The following is a 15,257-nucleotide window of genomic DNA, read 5'->3' on the forward strand; positions in this document are numbered from 1 at the left end:
TGGGTCCTTTCCTTAACCTACTGAATCCAAATCTCTGGGGCTTAGGCCAGGTGATCTGCATTTTTAGCAATCTCTCTGGCTAATTCTTCTGCACAGTAAAGTTTGAAAACTACAGGGCTAGCAAAGGGAGACAATGAGTGTTAGCATTTTTTTTTTTTTTTTTTTTTTTAAAGCAGCCAAGTGGGGTGGTTTATAGCAGGGCCTCTGAGCTGGCTTGCCTTGTTCAAATCCCAGCTCTGTCTCTTACGGCTAAGTGATCTTGTGCAAGTTACTGAACTTATGTGTTTCTCATTGAAAAAACAGGGATAATAATAGCATCTACTGTAACAGGGCTGTTATGAGGATTAGAGAAGTTAATCTATACAAAGCCCTTAGAACAGTGCTGGGCACGTAGCAAACACTTGAAAATGTTAGTTAGTGTTATTACCTACTTTTAGCATTATGCCAGTGATCTTACCTAGGCTGTGGTATTAATCCTCAGAACAGCCACACAAGGAAGGCATTATAAAGGATTTGGGGTAAATAACTGATGTCAGCTGCAGGGTTAAAACACAAATTGCGGGGTGGGGGTGAGGGGTGGGCTGAGACACGATCCCAAACCTTTTACCTCTACCTCTGAAGTCCCGGCTGTCTCTCTGATATCAAGCTGCCCTTGGCAGTCTCATTCCCTGTATCCACTGTGGCATCCAGTTTTTTGCCCCAATCCTTGGGCCCACCAGGGACTTCTGGGCATGGGGAGGAGGGAAGCAGCATATTGGTAGCATTTACCTGCTGCATCCAGTCCGCCTTGGCTGGGCTGGAGCTGCTCTCTGGGATCTGGTTAGCAGCTAATGATCAGTGGGCTCTGGCTATAATGATCGGATTAGCTGCGCTTTAATCACTGTCTATTGTTTCAGCAGGGAGAGAATTTCACAGCTCATTGACTGCTCTGACTCCTAATCTACACGGAGGAAACAATGTTGCAGCTCATCAAATGCAATCAGCTGCTAATTGAAAGGAAATGGAATTTTACAATTACAGGCCACCTTTCAGTGCTCAGGATTTCTAAGCACTTCTCCCCACCCTCCTTTGCCAGCTCAGCACTGGCAGGAGCACTTGACAACCTGCTAGAGACTTCCCTAAAAGCTGCATTTAGGACCTGGCCCATTTCTCCCCAGCTCCAGAGCAGCAGCAAAGGGAAGCAGCGTCCTCGCCAATTCCTGGGCTGTCCTTCAAGGCTCAGTGCAAGGAAAAACACCCGGGTTGGACACCAGGCGAGCTGAGTGCTGGTCCTTGTTCACCTTCCCCCACGCCTTGTGGCAGTGTGACCTTGGCATGCCCCCCTTTCCCTCTGTGCCCCACTCCCCTTCTCGCTAAAATCAAGAAGCTGAATTTGATGACCTCTTGGTTCTTATCAGCTCTGATGATTCTGTTTGTCCTGTTCTTGCCACTATCCTCATCCAATGGAAGACATCTAAATTGACACCCTCTTTCTTGCCCAGTTATCTGCTGTTCCAAATGCTTCCAGGGTGACTGTCTTAGGTCTCCCAAAAGATGTATCCTGATGAGATTTTAATGGGCCAGAAAGCAAATTTGGGAAACATCCTACTCAATCTTCTGATCAGACATCTCTCTCCCCGTCCTGGATCCATTCACTTCCTTGGACAAATATCAATCATGATTAAATCTAAAGACAGTCACATAGATGTTTCTGGGTTCTGTCTTTTTCCCAATGAGATCCTGTGGAGACAAGGCTGGGATGAGGGCTGCCAGCCAGAAAGAGCATTGCTGCTTTTGACCCTGTCTCAAAGCTCCATTTCCAGCCAGCTTTTCCTCTGAGAACAGGACTAACTAGCATCTGCTTTGAGGTCTGGTCTGTGTCATCCCACAATAACACTTGTTCTGTCCAGGAACACATCCGAGGCTCATGTAACCCTGCAGTGCCATTTTCTCTTGGTTCCCATGATCTGTGGGCTGGTCTAATGTGCTTATCGGATACTGGAATATCACCACTTTCCTTTAGGCTGATGAGTTATGGCGTATATAAAAAAAAAAAAATTTAAGCACAGTCAAAAATATTTTTTGTTTGGCCAAGGTTCAGTCTCAGTCCCATTTCCCTCGATCAGAGGAACACTCCATCAGGGTCTTAGTCTGACCTGTTGCCTAGAGAAATAGGCTACAAATGAAGAAAAGAAAAGCAGTGATGGGCTGGCTGGATCTCCCCTCTAACAACACTGCAATGAGCATGCTGGGTCCAGGAAGCTCCTGATGCTTTTCTGGAACTCTATCTTTAGGGAAGGCTGGGGAGAGAGAGGACAAAGGTGGGGTCTCCATCAGGATGGGAGGGGAGGAGAGTGTGAAGGAAGCTCTGGAGCTGTGGGTTTGCACTGTAATGTAAATAGGACAGGAGCTGGAAGTGGGTGCAGGTTGGAGGCAGGAAGAGGACCACTTGGGCAGATCCCACCTATAGGTCTATTGGCCAAAGGGTCAGGGTTCAGACAGCCAGTGTGAAGGGAAGAGTGATTACCAAAGGTAAGAGTGATGGCCTAAAAAGGGAGGTTAAGAGCCTGAGAGATGTCAGAGGGGAGTAAAAAGCTGCTGTGTTCGAAGGGCCAGGCGACATGGCCTCATGTTGATACCGGTCACTGGTCAAAGCCCTGCCCATCCTGGAAGAAAAGTGCTGGTTGTTATGAGAGCTGGGATTGGTCTGTCCACTCTAGGTAGAGTGGACACCAGCAGAAATTCCACTGGTGGGCAAAATGTGGCATCCAGAAAGTATGAAAATAGGCACTCTATGGTATTTCAGAGATGTAGTTGGCACTTGAGGTCCTAACCCAGACCCTAGAATGTTCTGATGTGTAAATGGAACATGATGAAGGAGATTCAGACAGATTTTGATCAGGGAGGCAGCCCTGAGATGTCTAATGCTGTCTACATAAAAGTTGTTATTAAAAAAAGAAAGTAAGCAAAACAATTTACATTTCTAGGTTTTTAAAAATCTTTTTCTTTTTTGCCTTGATCATCATTCTGTTATGTATTATATGAAACTTCACATTAAAACATTGGTATTTTGACCAAGATTGGGATGCACTGAATTTAGAAGAGCCTGAGCAGTGTAGGTCAAGATACTTTTTTTTTTTAAGAAAATCATGTTTTAAATATAACTGGAATATTTTGTGGGGCTACCAAATTTTGAGACACTATAGATAAGTCTCATGGATAAAATTTTCACATGTCTGCTTTCAGATTTGGGGTATCTTCATTCATTCAACAAACATTAATCAAGTACCTATTACCCGTTGGCTACACGTCAGTGAACAATACAGGCAAAATAATTCCCTGACTTCTGGAGCTTACCCGCTGGTGCTAATGCAGCATTTGTTTAAATTAGTCAATCTTCATTTCATTTTAAATACACTGTTTAACATTTTCTATCTTTTATTAATAAATAAATACTTTTAAACATGTGATGTAGAAATGGTCAAGTAGGTACATAGTTGTCAAAATATTTTAGGGCATACATAAACGAAAAACTTTGAAGTTTACTGTGATAGTCTATCTGCCATGCAGAGCAAAAATGTCCTCTATAATGTGCAATTGCCAAATTGTTGCCTAATTTTTGCTTGGTCTGTCATGATACTGAACCGTCATATTCTTTTCCACACAATTCTGAACAGGTGGAAAGTTCTTTAGCTAGGACTCCTGTACTTTAGTGTCCTCTAAAGGACTCTCTTTCTTCCCTCAGGGACTACTTACAGCCTAGCTGCACAACGTGTGGTCCTCAGACCAGCATATCGCATCACCTGGAGGCTTGTTAGAAATAAGGAATCTCAGGGCCCATCCCATTTCCCCTCAATTAGAATCTGAATTTCAATAAGATTTGCAGGTGATTTGTGTGCCCATTTAAGTTTCAGAAGTACTTATGGACTGTATGTCTGCTCTTCATTTCATAAAGAGCAGCTTTTCAGTTATTTGAATAGCTACTCGGCTTTTTGAGGTTAATCTTTTCTTCTCTAGGCCAATTTGGTGATGAGGTGGAACCTCCAGGTAGAAAACAATGTCTACATATTGGAGGAGTTCTGCACAAGTGAGGCTTGGGCCCAGCACTTGGAGAAGCTGGTTTTACAGACTGGGCAGTAGTTCTGTCTCTACCAATATTTGATCCCTGCTGCTGCTGCTGTGGGCCTTACTCTGGGCCAAAGCCAGTGGGCTTCATTCTTGACCAACATTGGTTAGTTCTGAGGTCCAACTGTTGAATAGAAAGGGCTCTGGCCTTTGAATCCTATGAGCACCATTGATTGAATAATGTAGTTTGTATTTTAAATTAGACCATCCCAAATAGACCCTCTAGATTTAGCAGAAACACATTCTGTTGTTTTGGTATAATAAACAATGCAATAAGTGTGAAAACCAGAAAGTTGTTCGAGATCCAAGATGGCTCTAGAGACCGTCCCTCAGAGACCAGAGTTGATTGCTTCTACCCTTTTGCTGCTGCCATCTAATCACCCTATTTACACTCCATGCAAATTTCATCTTTGTCTTGCTCATTTCTGTTTACTCAGAACTTCTAATGTCTCATGGTGACCAAGTGGCCTTCTCCTTGTGTCTTTTACCTTCTGCTATTAATTGACATTCCATATCTCAAGTTCAGATATTTGTTTGCTCATAACTAACATGTTAGTGAACGCTGTTTATCAAAGTTCTCCTCATATGCAGTTCACGAGGTGCAATCCAGCTTCCAGAATAGCTGTCTTGGGTCTGTGCCCTCCCTAGATTCAATTAAATCCAAGGCTGATGACTTACGAGGAAGGAGCCCATAGAAAGAGCTCTGTGTATGGCAGTCCAGTTCAGTACATTCCTCATCTCATTTATTTGTTCTTCAAATATTTATTGAGCATATATTTATGCCAAGCACAGTACCTAGAATAAATACAAAGATGTATACACAAGACATAATCTCCTGTATTACAAGGTTCACAGTCTAGTGAGGGAGGGAAACAAGCAAATAAATACCTTTTACACAGGATAAATGCTATAATAGATATCTGTATAGTGTGCTACAGCGATGAAAGAGAAGAGATCAATTCTACTTGAAGGTGATAAAGGAAGATTTCACAGCGGTGAAAATAAATGCACTAAGGAGTAAGGTTGAGTAGAAGATTTCAGGCTGGTAAGTTGCTCAGAGTGTGCTGGGGAGAAAGCTGGCTATGCCTTCCTGGTATGTTTAGAGGGTAAGGTTTGGGCTTCCAGGCCAGAGATGATTTAGCAGGGTAGGGATCAAGTTACTATGGGCTTTACTGGCTTTGCTGAGGAGTTCGGCTACATTCTGTGGAACAAGGAGAAAATCCCTGAGTGATTTCAGTAGGGGAATATCATGGTCAGATTTATGTTTTGGAAGGAGACCACTTAAGTGGCAGAAGTAAGAATGGATTGAAATGTTTGACAATGGAAGATGAAGACCAACTAGGAGGCTGTTATCTGGAATGAGAAAATGAGGGTCCAGGTGAAAAATGGCAAAACAAATGCACACATGCTGCTATTTCTTGAGCCAAGTCCATGGTAGATATTGTTAATTGATCATGGCACTGCCCCACTGGATCATGGATCCATCTGAATCCAGGTGAAATCTCACCATCCTATTCAACTCAGCATATGAGACAGACATTTCCAAAAGATCAATAGACGAAGCCTCTTTGCAGCCTAGGTCTCGTCCAAGTCACTGATAGAGACGGAATAGGAGAAAGAGGCTGGATATGTTTATGTTCCCCCAAACCATCCAGTGTTCTTTCTTTGAGTTGTCTCTCTTACTGCTAGACAGATGTGTGATCACATCCTACATTGCATTCACTTAAAACTGGGTAGTGCTTTAAAGATTACAATAAAAGCCTCATATTTTAATTCTCACTCTAACCCCGCAAGCAAGGCTGGGAAAGAAAGCCCCACTTTTCTTTACATTCAGCCTAAAAAATTGAAGCTTAGAGCAGTTGGACATCTTTAGCACTTTGGGTTCTTAGGGCACTTTCATCCCTTCAGCAAGCATTGCCTGAGAGACTATTACCTTCAACGTGTCATGCACTAAGGATATAGCTAAATATGACTTGGTCTTAGTAATTTTTTTATTACCCATACTGGATTTATCTGAATATATTTGTTTTATACCTTCTTCCAGATTGTCAGTTCCCTGAGGGCAAAATATCTGGAAAATATTGCTGTTCCTAATCACAGCCTGGTCACCACACACGAGAACGCCCCACAGAAACCAGGCATGCGGCCTGGATTTGCCTAACCTTGGCTGAAACATCAGAGCTCAGGGATCTAGTTGCAAAACAGCCTAGAAGTCTGTTTCTGATCAGCCTGGCAGCCATCTTTAATGCCTGCTAGTCATTTAGACTGGCAGAGAGTAAAGGCCTATCCCCCAAATAGAGTGTAAAACCACAACCACAACCCATAAGACGTTGAGACGTGCAAATCCAGCAATTACCCAATGGCAAGTACGGGTTTGCTGGAGGGCTCTCTCTTACAGAACCTCTACATCCAGATTCACTTGGATCACCCTTCACTGAACGGAGATGGACACCCATGGGATGATTGACCCTTCAGCTCCACTAACCCTGACAATCTCAGAATCCTGAGGATAACTTTGAACCTGAATGCTTTGTAGGTTTCATATTATCAAATCACTTGGGGGATTTGGCAAGAAAGAGGAGCAGTGGGATTGGCTGGCAGTGATGTAACAGCCATGCCAGCACCGCCTGTAAGTGGCTGTCGGCCTCTTTGACTAGCCCTCACCCCATCTTGATTTATACATGATATTTTATAATAGCCAAAGCAACACTCAAAGAAATTTCCTTAGCCTCAGCCTCCCACCACCACCCCAGGCATGTAATAATGTCCCAGAAATACACAGCCTGTCATGTCTTATTACTTAAATATAGGCCTGAGAAGCTTCTCTACATGACAGCATGATGTGAGTGCTACCCAGGAATGGCCCCGGGGAAGAGGGAGACAGAACACTATCATCTCAGCTTTCTTAAGCGGAGTTATCTCCCAGCATCATTCCAATTAAAGCTGGAAAACATGGAACCATGGTGCCCAACTCTCCTTTCTGGCATGTCAGTGTAGAAACACAGCAAACAATGTGGGCCCAGAAGTCTGCTTTGTTCCCCATGTCTGCCACCCATTGCCTGAGTGTTTTGGGAGAGTCGCGCTTTCTGAGTGGCAGTTTCCTCCTCTGTAGAATGAGGCATAATGACACAACTTGCCGGACAGGTTTTGGATAGGATCAAGTGAAAACAGTTTGTAAAGCAGAGCTGTGCAAAAGCAAATATTATTTAATGATAACGATAATCATCAATTTACATTCCTGTTAGCCTCTGTAAAACAGCTATTTCATACTGAATGGTATTATCAACATTAAGTGTATATTTTACAGTTTTGCAGAGGACTTCAATAGCCATCCTCTCATATTTATTATTTCCCATCTATAAAGAAGGAAGGTGTTTCTTGGACAGTTTTAGTGAATCGCCCAAGTCACACAAGCAGTGAAGGAGCAGAGAGGGGCCTTAACTCCCATCCCCTGAGCCTAAATCTCATGCTCTTCTTCATGCACACTCCACAAGTAACAGTGGAAGCAATGGTTGGTGCCACCGTGTGGGGGGGCGCAGAAGGCAGAAAGGAAAAGGCTGGCCAGTCTCCACCCCAGCCACGTGGGGCTCTATTACTCTGTGCCAAGCAAACCCCAGGCCTTGGTCCATCTACACGGAGGCAACTACAGTCTATACCTGAAGCTTCTATCTTAAGTAATTGTGTTCGTTGGTCTTATTGTGCCCGGGCCCCCTCCTCTGTGCTATGGTAACTGTCATCTGTACTAATTTTACTAAAGTAATCCTGTCCACTGGTTCTTTGGCACTGAAAAAATAATGTGTCAAGCACACACTTTGTGCTGAGATAGCTCTGCCCCCTGGTTAGTCTGTGCTTGGGCAACTGGGTCACCTCGTCCTTCTGCATGAAGGCATCCCTGGCTTCGTTCCCTTTGTTCTCAGGAATTCATGTGCTCTGGTTCTCCAAGTCAATGTTGCTGGGCCTGGAATGTTTCTGTGCCCCTTGCTTCTGGATGTGGGCAATTCCTGAGTTTCCCTGGAAACAAGAGTCTGAAGCAAATGCAATTGCATGTAGATATTTTATTTAGGAATGGAGGACACTTGAAAGAGAGGTGATAGAGTAGAATAGAGAGGTGACAGAAAGAGAGGTGACAGAGTAGAATAGCATAGGACAGAAGGCTAGTGCAAGTATATGGTGGGGAATTGGCTGCTGCTGCGAGCAACTGATGCTCATCTCACAGAGCCTTTGGAGAAGCTGCATGAAATGTGTCTTGAAACTGTTAACTAGGGGTATGAAGGGAGAACATATCTATCTATCACTTCCTTTGGTCAAGGGTAGCCGTTGGGTAATTTACTTGCCTGCATTTACAGTTGCACATGCATATGGGTAAGCAGGGCCCATGGTTACTTCTCCCCTTCAATCAGAGAAGCCCCAAGGCAGGAGAGGGAGTACATGATGTGTACCCAGGTGAAGAAAGCTCTGTCAGGTAACCCTGGGGAGAATCTGGTCAAGTTCCAAGCAGAACTGGTAGAGGTGGGAGGGGCTGGAATAGAATAAGAAGTGGGATTGAGCGGATAAGCAGCAGTGCACAGGAGATGTCCCGGACCATAAGAGAATCATCTGGTCCATCTGGAGCTCATGACTTCAAGGTAAATGTTCACCAGAGCCTGCCTCCCTGTGGGCATCTGAACTGACTAATGTAAGGCCATCAGAGGCACTATCCCTTAGGCTGCACATGCTCAAAGCTGTGGCCTAAAAGGACTATGCCTGGATGAATCCAGTCATGGAGTGAGTGTTTGATTCCAAGGTGACCAGTTCTCTCTGTGACCCGAATCAAACACCAGGAGCGGCACAAGCCATTAAGGGTTTAATAACATGATTATGACAAGGTGACATAGTGTGGGAAACAGAGAGGCACTCAGCAGCCTCAACAGCATGCTCCAGGCCTCACTGAGGGCCACTCTTTGAAATGAAGGGAGGTATTGAAAATGCAGAGCAGAAAGATTGATAATTATTTGAAACAAGCTTAAACATTTGGATTGCTCCAACCGCCTTAAATCACTCTGCCATATTTATACTTGACTAGTGTTCTACATAACAACTTCGAAATCAAAGACTTTTGAAAATTTTCAATCACTGTGTTTTGAAGTGATTGAGAGCTCAGGGCGTGAGCAGTGTAGAAATAAGGCATATTAACATTATTAGCGCAACAAATTTCCTGAAGTAGTTACATTAAGAAATGATCAAGGCCTTAGCCTCTATAAAGGAGAGGGAGCGGTATGTGGCTCAGGCATCTGGTTTTGAAAGAATCTTAACTCTTTTGATGCTGAAAGGAGATCAGTGGTCTGAAAATTGATGATTCCAAATGGATTCTGTTTTCAGGAAGAGCTCTTCTGTCATATTAGTGCAGTGGAAGAGAAGAAACTAGAGAGAGAGAGAAGGAGGAAGGAAAGAAATCATAAAAATAGCTATTACAACAGAACTTACTATATGTCAGGTGCTATTCTAAGTGCTTTACATATATTAATAACTTGTACTTATTCATCCAATTTATCTTATGGGGGTTAGCCAACCCCACGAAGTAAGTACTATTGTTATCCTGTTTTACAAAGTGGAAGGGGATTTAAGATTCTATATTTAGATAGTCAAGAAGTTGGGATATAAACCAGACTCACTCCAGAGTGTCTGCTTTTGACAATGGGAAGGATAAGATGTATTTCTAGTCCCATAATGTGCCAGAAACATTTTCTCATTTAAACCTTTGAAGAACCTTCTGAAATTTTGCCTCTCATTCAGCAGATAAAACAGAAGCCCAAATAGACTGGCCAAGGTTACATGGCTTGTGAGTGGCAACTACAGGATTTTAATTCAGACCTATCTTTCTGGACCTCTAGTTCCTCTCTGGGATGTTTGTTAAGGGGTGGGTTACACTTGATATGCAGAAAGAACTAAATAATCATAACATTAACATGTGGAAGTCAAAGACGTCTTTCTATCTACTGATATCAGGCAACCAGCAAAGCCTACTGCCATGAAAACAACACTGTTGCCAACAATAATAATTGTAAGAATTCCAGGCTATCATACAAAACCATCTCACTAGTAGTTATGGCTCTACCCCCCGGAGGAAGTTAAAGTGAAATGTAAACTGTTAACAGATAGGATCTCAAGAGGTTCTTGCCATGGGACTCAGATAAAGTGCCAGTTTAAACTTGACTCAGAAGGCAAAGTTTTCATAAACTGAACATTCTGGCCCCCTCCCATCTGTTCTGTCTCTTTCTGAATAGACTCCTGAGGTGCCCTCTTCCTATTAGGGTGGGCAGGGAAAGATGGAATAGATACCCAGTGGCCTGCACCTTAGTTCTGAGACATCTAGCCCTTCATCACCTGGTGCAAAAGGAAAGGTTTCCCTATCTCTGATGTCTTTAGATATTCTAAAAGGATTCTGGCAAGACTTCTGAACACATTTAGGCTGTCCACTCTAAATAATCTGGAGTTTCAGAATACTTGATAGAACAAATGCAATTTATTTGTTTTCCTTCTCTTGTTCAAGCAGGCTGAGACCTTAAACAAGGCTTAAAACATAACAGAGCTATTGATACTTTACCTATAGTGTCTAATTTAAACCTCACACTCATTCTCAAGGGTCAGAATTATTATCCTTGTTTCATGGGTAAGAAAACTACTGGACAATTATACCTCATCTATATATTAAGAATGATTTGATTTAAGCAGATAATAATAGTTGCCCAATATTATTTTTAGAATGATCTGATGATTGATTATCAGATAAATTCCAAGCTGTGCCTGTAGTGCAAAGACCACTTCCTTCAGATGTTGGATCACTATTGCCTTCTATGAATCACCCTGCAGCTACCCTGGGTTTGAGAGACTTGGGGGCCCTTGCTGGGCTGAGAAGCCTCACTATGAAAGGATAAAATCTCAGTCTTTTTCAGAGGCAATCACGTGTTATAAACATTAATAATGTGGTCAGCTTCTATAGAATTAATGTCAAAGCTTCTCCAGATCAGTGGATTTTGTTAGCTATCCCTAAAGTGAATATACCCCCCTGAAATTGTTGGTTGCAGCAGTTACCAGTAACTTCCTCCGATAGCATTTGGGAAATCTGGATCACAACAACATCCCCCAGGACTGTAATTGCATGTTTCCTGTCTGTCTTCCTTGATGAATTCTAAACCTCTTGAGGGAAGGGACTGTGTTTTATTACCCGTAAGTATTAGTTCTATCAACTCACTTGATGATGGATGAACTGTAGCCTACCACACTTAACAGCTCTAGGATCCACTGGGTTCTGCTAGTTTCTCTTCTCCAGATTGCGGCATCCTTTACTGGGCGACCCTGCAGTGAACTATAGCACAGTGTGAATTTATGAAGCTTTTCTCAGATTTTTTGTTTTTTTCCCCAAAAGACTGACTTGCTTATCCTTTGGTACCCAGTGTCCTTTGGGCTAGGTTGAATAAGAAGACAATAACACTGAAGTACAGGGTAGTGAGGTTGTGGTTAATGTTAGGAGTTCAGGGTTCTAAAGGCACATCTTGGCTGGATGAGGGGGAGTATTTTGCGGGGAGGAAGGAAAGGGGGAATCAGTTGCAGCAGGTGGTCATGGCATTTGAAAGCTAGGTGAGCTGAAGGGTGTGGTTCAAGACCAAGCCTATGAGTAGAGATTATGTCCTAAGGCACAGCTTTTACATAGTATCTGCTCCATGCCACGAGTCAAGGTAAGGTGGTAATAGTCTGGGCACTCAGAAAATTATGATGGGTGCTGCTCTATCTGCTAAGCCTTCTGCCAAATATCAGTGTAATGGGCTATATTCCAGTGGCTGTAATGAGATTTTGCATTTGTAGTAGTTGCAAGTGACTACACTTGTCAGATTTGCTGGACTTTGGTCAAGTTGTCCTGTGCATCACTTATGCCCAGGATTCTTGGAGAGAAAATGTGATGAGGAAGCAGCTAGCAATCAGTCCTGCATCCCAGTCCACACAGACCCCACCTCGGGACAAATGAATTAATGTAACAGTGCTTTGTAACACTCTGTAACAAGGTGTTACACAGATGTGAGGGCCTTTATGGCGAATATCACACAGGATCTGAACAGAAGTGTTGGCAAGACCCTTGGTACACAGTTCTATTTGAACAGTAAGTTCCTCTGCTGGGCTGAGATTGTGTGAATCTTTAGCCCAGAAAAACCAAGACCGAACCCTTGAACTTTTAGGCGAGTATAGAAATGCAGATGATTATTCAGCTTCATCTTTGTTTGTTTTGGGTTCTGTAAGAAAGGTTGTATACGGGAGGAGATGCACAGAAGGAGTTTTCCAGTGAAGACAACCCAAGGACGTCTGCAGCCTTCACTCCCTCTCCCTCGTTTGTCATAGTTTCAGCCGTCTTCTTCATCAAGCTTTTTTCTTGGCAAGCTTCCTGGGATGACTTCTGTCGAAGTTGGATGATTATTGTAATATTGGATTCCTATAGCTCTGGACAGAGCCCAGAGCCCACACTGCTGTTCCTGTTTGATCTCCCATTCCACTTTCTGGAAGAAGTTGACTGAACTGAGGATCAAAGATTTCTCCACTTGCTTCTCTTTCTCCCCTATGACAGCCTCAGTGCTAGCAGTTTAGCACAACAGCAAATTAACTCCTTGACTGATCATTGCTCAGAATTTTTCAGATCCTTTTAGAAAAGGCAGCTGAAATGAACCTTAGATTGCATAGGAGGAGATTTTTATATCAGCTTGAATGTACCTTCAGGTAAACACATAGTTCAGTTTTCATCCACTCCGATGGGACCTCTCAGGGGAGCTTGCTCATTCTGGCGAAGTGATTTTGTTTGATGAACAAAACTCCTTGTAAAAAATTGTCCTATAAACACAAATAACTTAGATGGTTTTGTGGAACCTCTTGAATTCTGAAATGCTCAGACTGGACACTTAAGAATTTTCAATGATGACTTGGGCTTTCCAGAAAAGAGGCATATTCTTGTACAAAGAACACATGTATGATCAGAGAATCTTATTTTCTGTTAATAAGATTTAACTAATACTCTAGTAATTAATTATGTCATCTTTTCTCCCTCTGGGCCTCAGTTTTTTAAGTCAAGCCATCATTCAGGAAAAAAATCAGTTCTTAACTTTCTATGATGTGTCTGGCAATGTGCTGGTCGGTGCTCTAGAAGCTTGAGCTCCAGAGCACGGCTCCTCAGTCCTGAAAATGTTTACTAATCATCTGAGGATCTTGTGAAAATACAGACTCCGATTCGATACGTCAAGAGTGGGACTTGAGATTCTGCGTTTTTAACTGGGTCCTGCATGGTGCTGATGCTGTCGGTCTGGAGAATGCACTTTGAGGAGAAAAGTGTTGGAGTGGCTAGTGTTCTTGTGTAGACCAGGAGAATTTACAGCAGATTTTAGCATCAGTTTAAAGGGAAGTCTCACATGTAACAGATAGAAATTGAATTGTTTTGGTCGAAGGAGGGGAGTGTGGTAGAACCTTGAATCGATCCAGCTCAGCCCTCTTCCCTCGCCCCTGCCTATAGCCTCATTCACTGATGAGGGAACTCACAAGGCACTTCCATGGTGCCACAGAAGGTGCAGGTTGAAACTCAGAGCAGTGAGTGATCTCTGGACATGCTTCTCCCATTCTATGGCTGAAGATGAAAATGTAGAGAAATGTCAATAGCATTTTAAGGGAAGGAAGGAACATGGACCCAGGGATAGCTAATCTTACGTGTAGACTTGGCTAGGCCACAATACCCAGATATTTGATCAAACACAAGTCTGAATGTTCTTGTGAAGGTATTTTAAAGATGAGATTAACATCAAATCAATGGACTTTGGGTAAAGTAGATTACCCTCTATGATATGGGTGGGCCTTGTTCAATCAGTTGAAGGCATTAAGAGAAAACAAACTGAGGTCCCCTGAGGAAAAAGGAATTATGTATCCAGACTGCTTGGACTCAAGACTGCAATATCAACTCTTCCCTAGGTTTCCAGCCTGCTGGTCTACCCTGAACATTTTGCACTTGCCAGCCCCTACAATCTCATAAGCCAATTCCTTAACTCACTTTCTCTTTCTACTTTCACATCCTATTGCCTCTGTTTCTTTGGAGAATCCTGACTAATACAGCTCCTTCAAGCATAAAGGAGTTGACTAAAATAAAACCCTCTCTTCTAGCTTAAAGCACCCATGACCATTTGATTCTGCAAATGTGTGGTTTGTGATCTGTGATCCCAGGTGTGGTCCCTGTGGCATGAATCTGTGGAAAGCCCATGCTGGCCCTCTTACCACACATTCCTTTGTTGTAGTGAAACATGGAATCTGGCCTACGTCTGAACTCAGCACAACTGGGTTGTTGTCTCTGCTATTAACATCCTGGGACTTGGGAACAAGCTGCTCTCCCTGACTGGGACTTGGTATCTTCCTTTATAAAATAATATGACAATCTATCTCATCTTTTAAAATAATTTTCTGAAGAATATTAGGATCCTATGGAAAAAGATCTGTCACCAAGTAAGTTTGGAAAATGCTGCCTGCATCATCCTCTCCTTTGAGAGTCACAATGAACATCCATTTTAAAGGCCCTGAGAAAACTTGCAGCAAAGAAGCCTGCTTAATTCTTGTCCTCAAGCTTAGTTGATGCCCAGTGCTAACACCTAGCAAATCTAGCAGACATATTTTGGGAAATGTAATACTAGGTGGTTGTTGTGGCTTACTTCAGCTCTCAGATGATTTATTCTTTTCATATGATTCGCAGATTCAAAGACAGAAGCCAAGAGAAAAAGTGTTCAAAATCTTTTCCATAATACTTGAAAGGGGGTCCTGCTTTTTACATCCCTAAAATAGGAATGTTAATAGAACTTACCACACTAGGTTGTTGTAGTGATTAAGTTAAATAATGCATGTAAAGCCCTTAGCATAGAGCCTAGCACCTACTAGGCAGCCAGTAACTTTGTTTAACTTTGAGCCAAAAATGGTCATATTTGAAAAGTTCAGTTCTAAGAGGAACTCAGGCATTCAATCCTTCAAACCAAACCCAAACCATTTTATGCTTGGATTATTTCACCCTGGGTGAGGGGCAACTTCCAGGCATTTGAAAGTTCTGACATCCTGCTGGCAACCCAGGAGCATTCTGAAGCCAAGATACTAATGATTTAAGCATTAAT

At 42.8% G+C, this 15,257-nt stretch overlaps 1 long non-coding RNA gene across 1 annotated transcript in view; it reads left to right on the forward strand.

Annotated features, from left to right (window-relative positions):
- LOC144334562 (uncharacterized) overlaps window positions 1–1,679 on the forward strand; it is a 28,599-nt gene extending 26,920 nt beyond the window's left edge. Inside the window, exon 5 of the long non-coding RNA XR_013404529.1 lies at window positions 897–1,679. This is a non-coding gene — a long non-coding RNA (uncharacterized LOC144334562). The remainder of the gene's footprint in view (window positions 1–896) is intronic.
- Window positions 1,680–15,257: the final 13,578 nt, after the last annotated feature.

Source organism: Macaca mulatta, chromosome 14, assembly GCF_049350105.2.
Source record: "Macaca mulatta isolate MMU2019108-1 chromosome 14, T2T-MMU8v2.0, whole genome shotgun sequence".
Lineage (NCBI taxonomy): Eukaryota > Metazoa > Chordata > Mammalia > Primates > Cercopithecidae > Macaca > Macaca mulatta.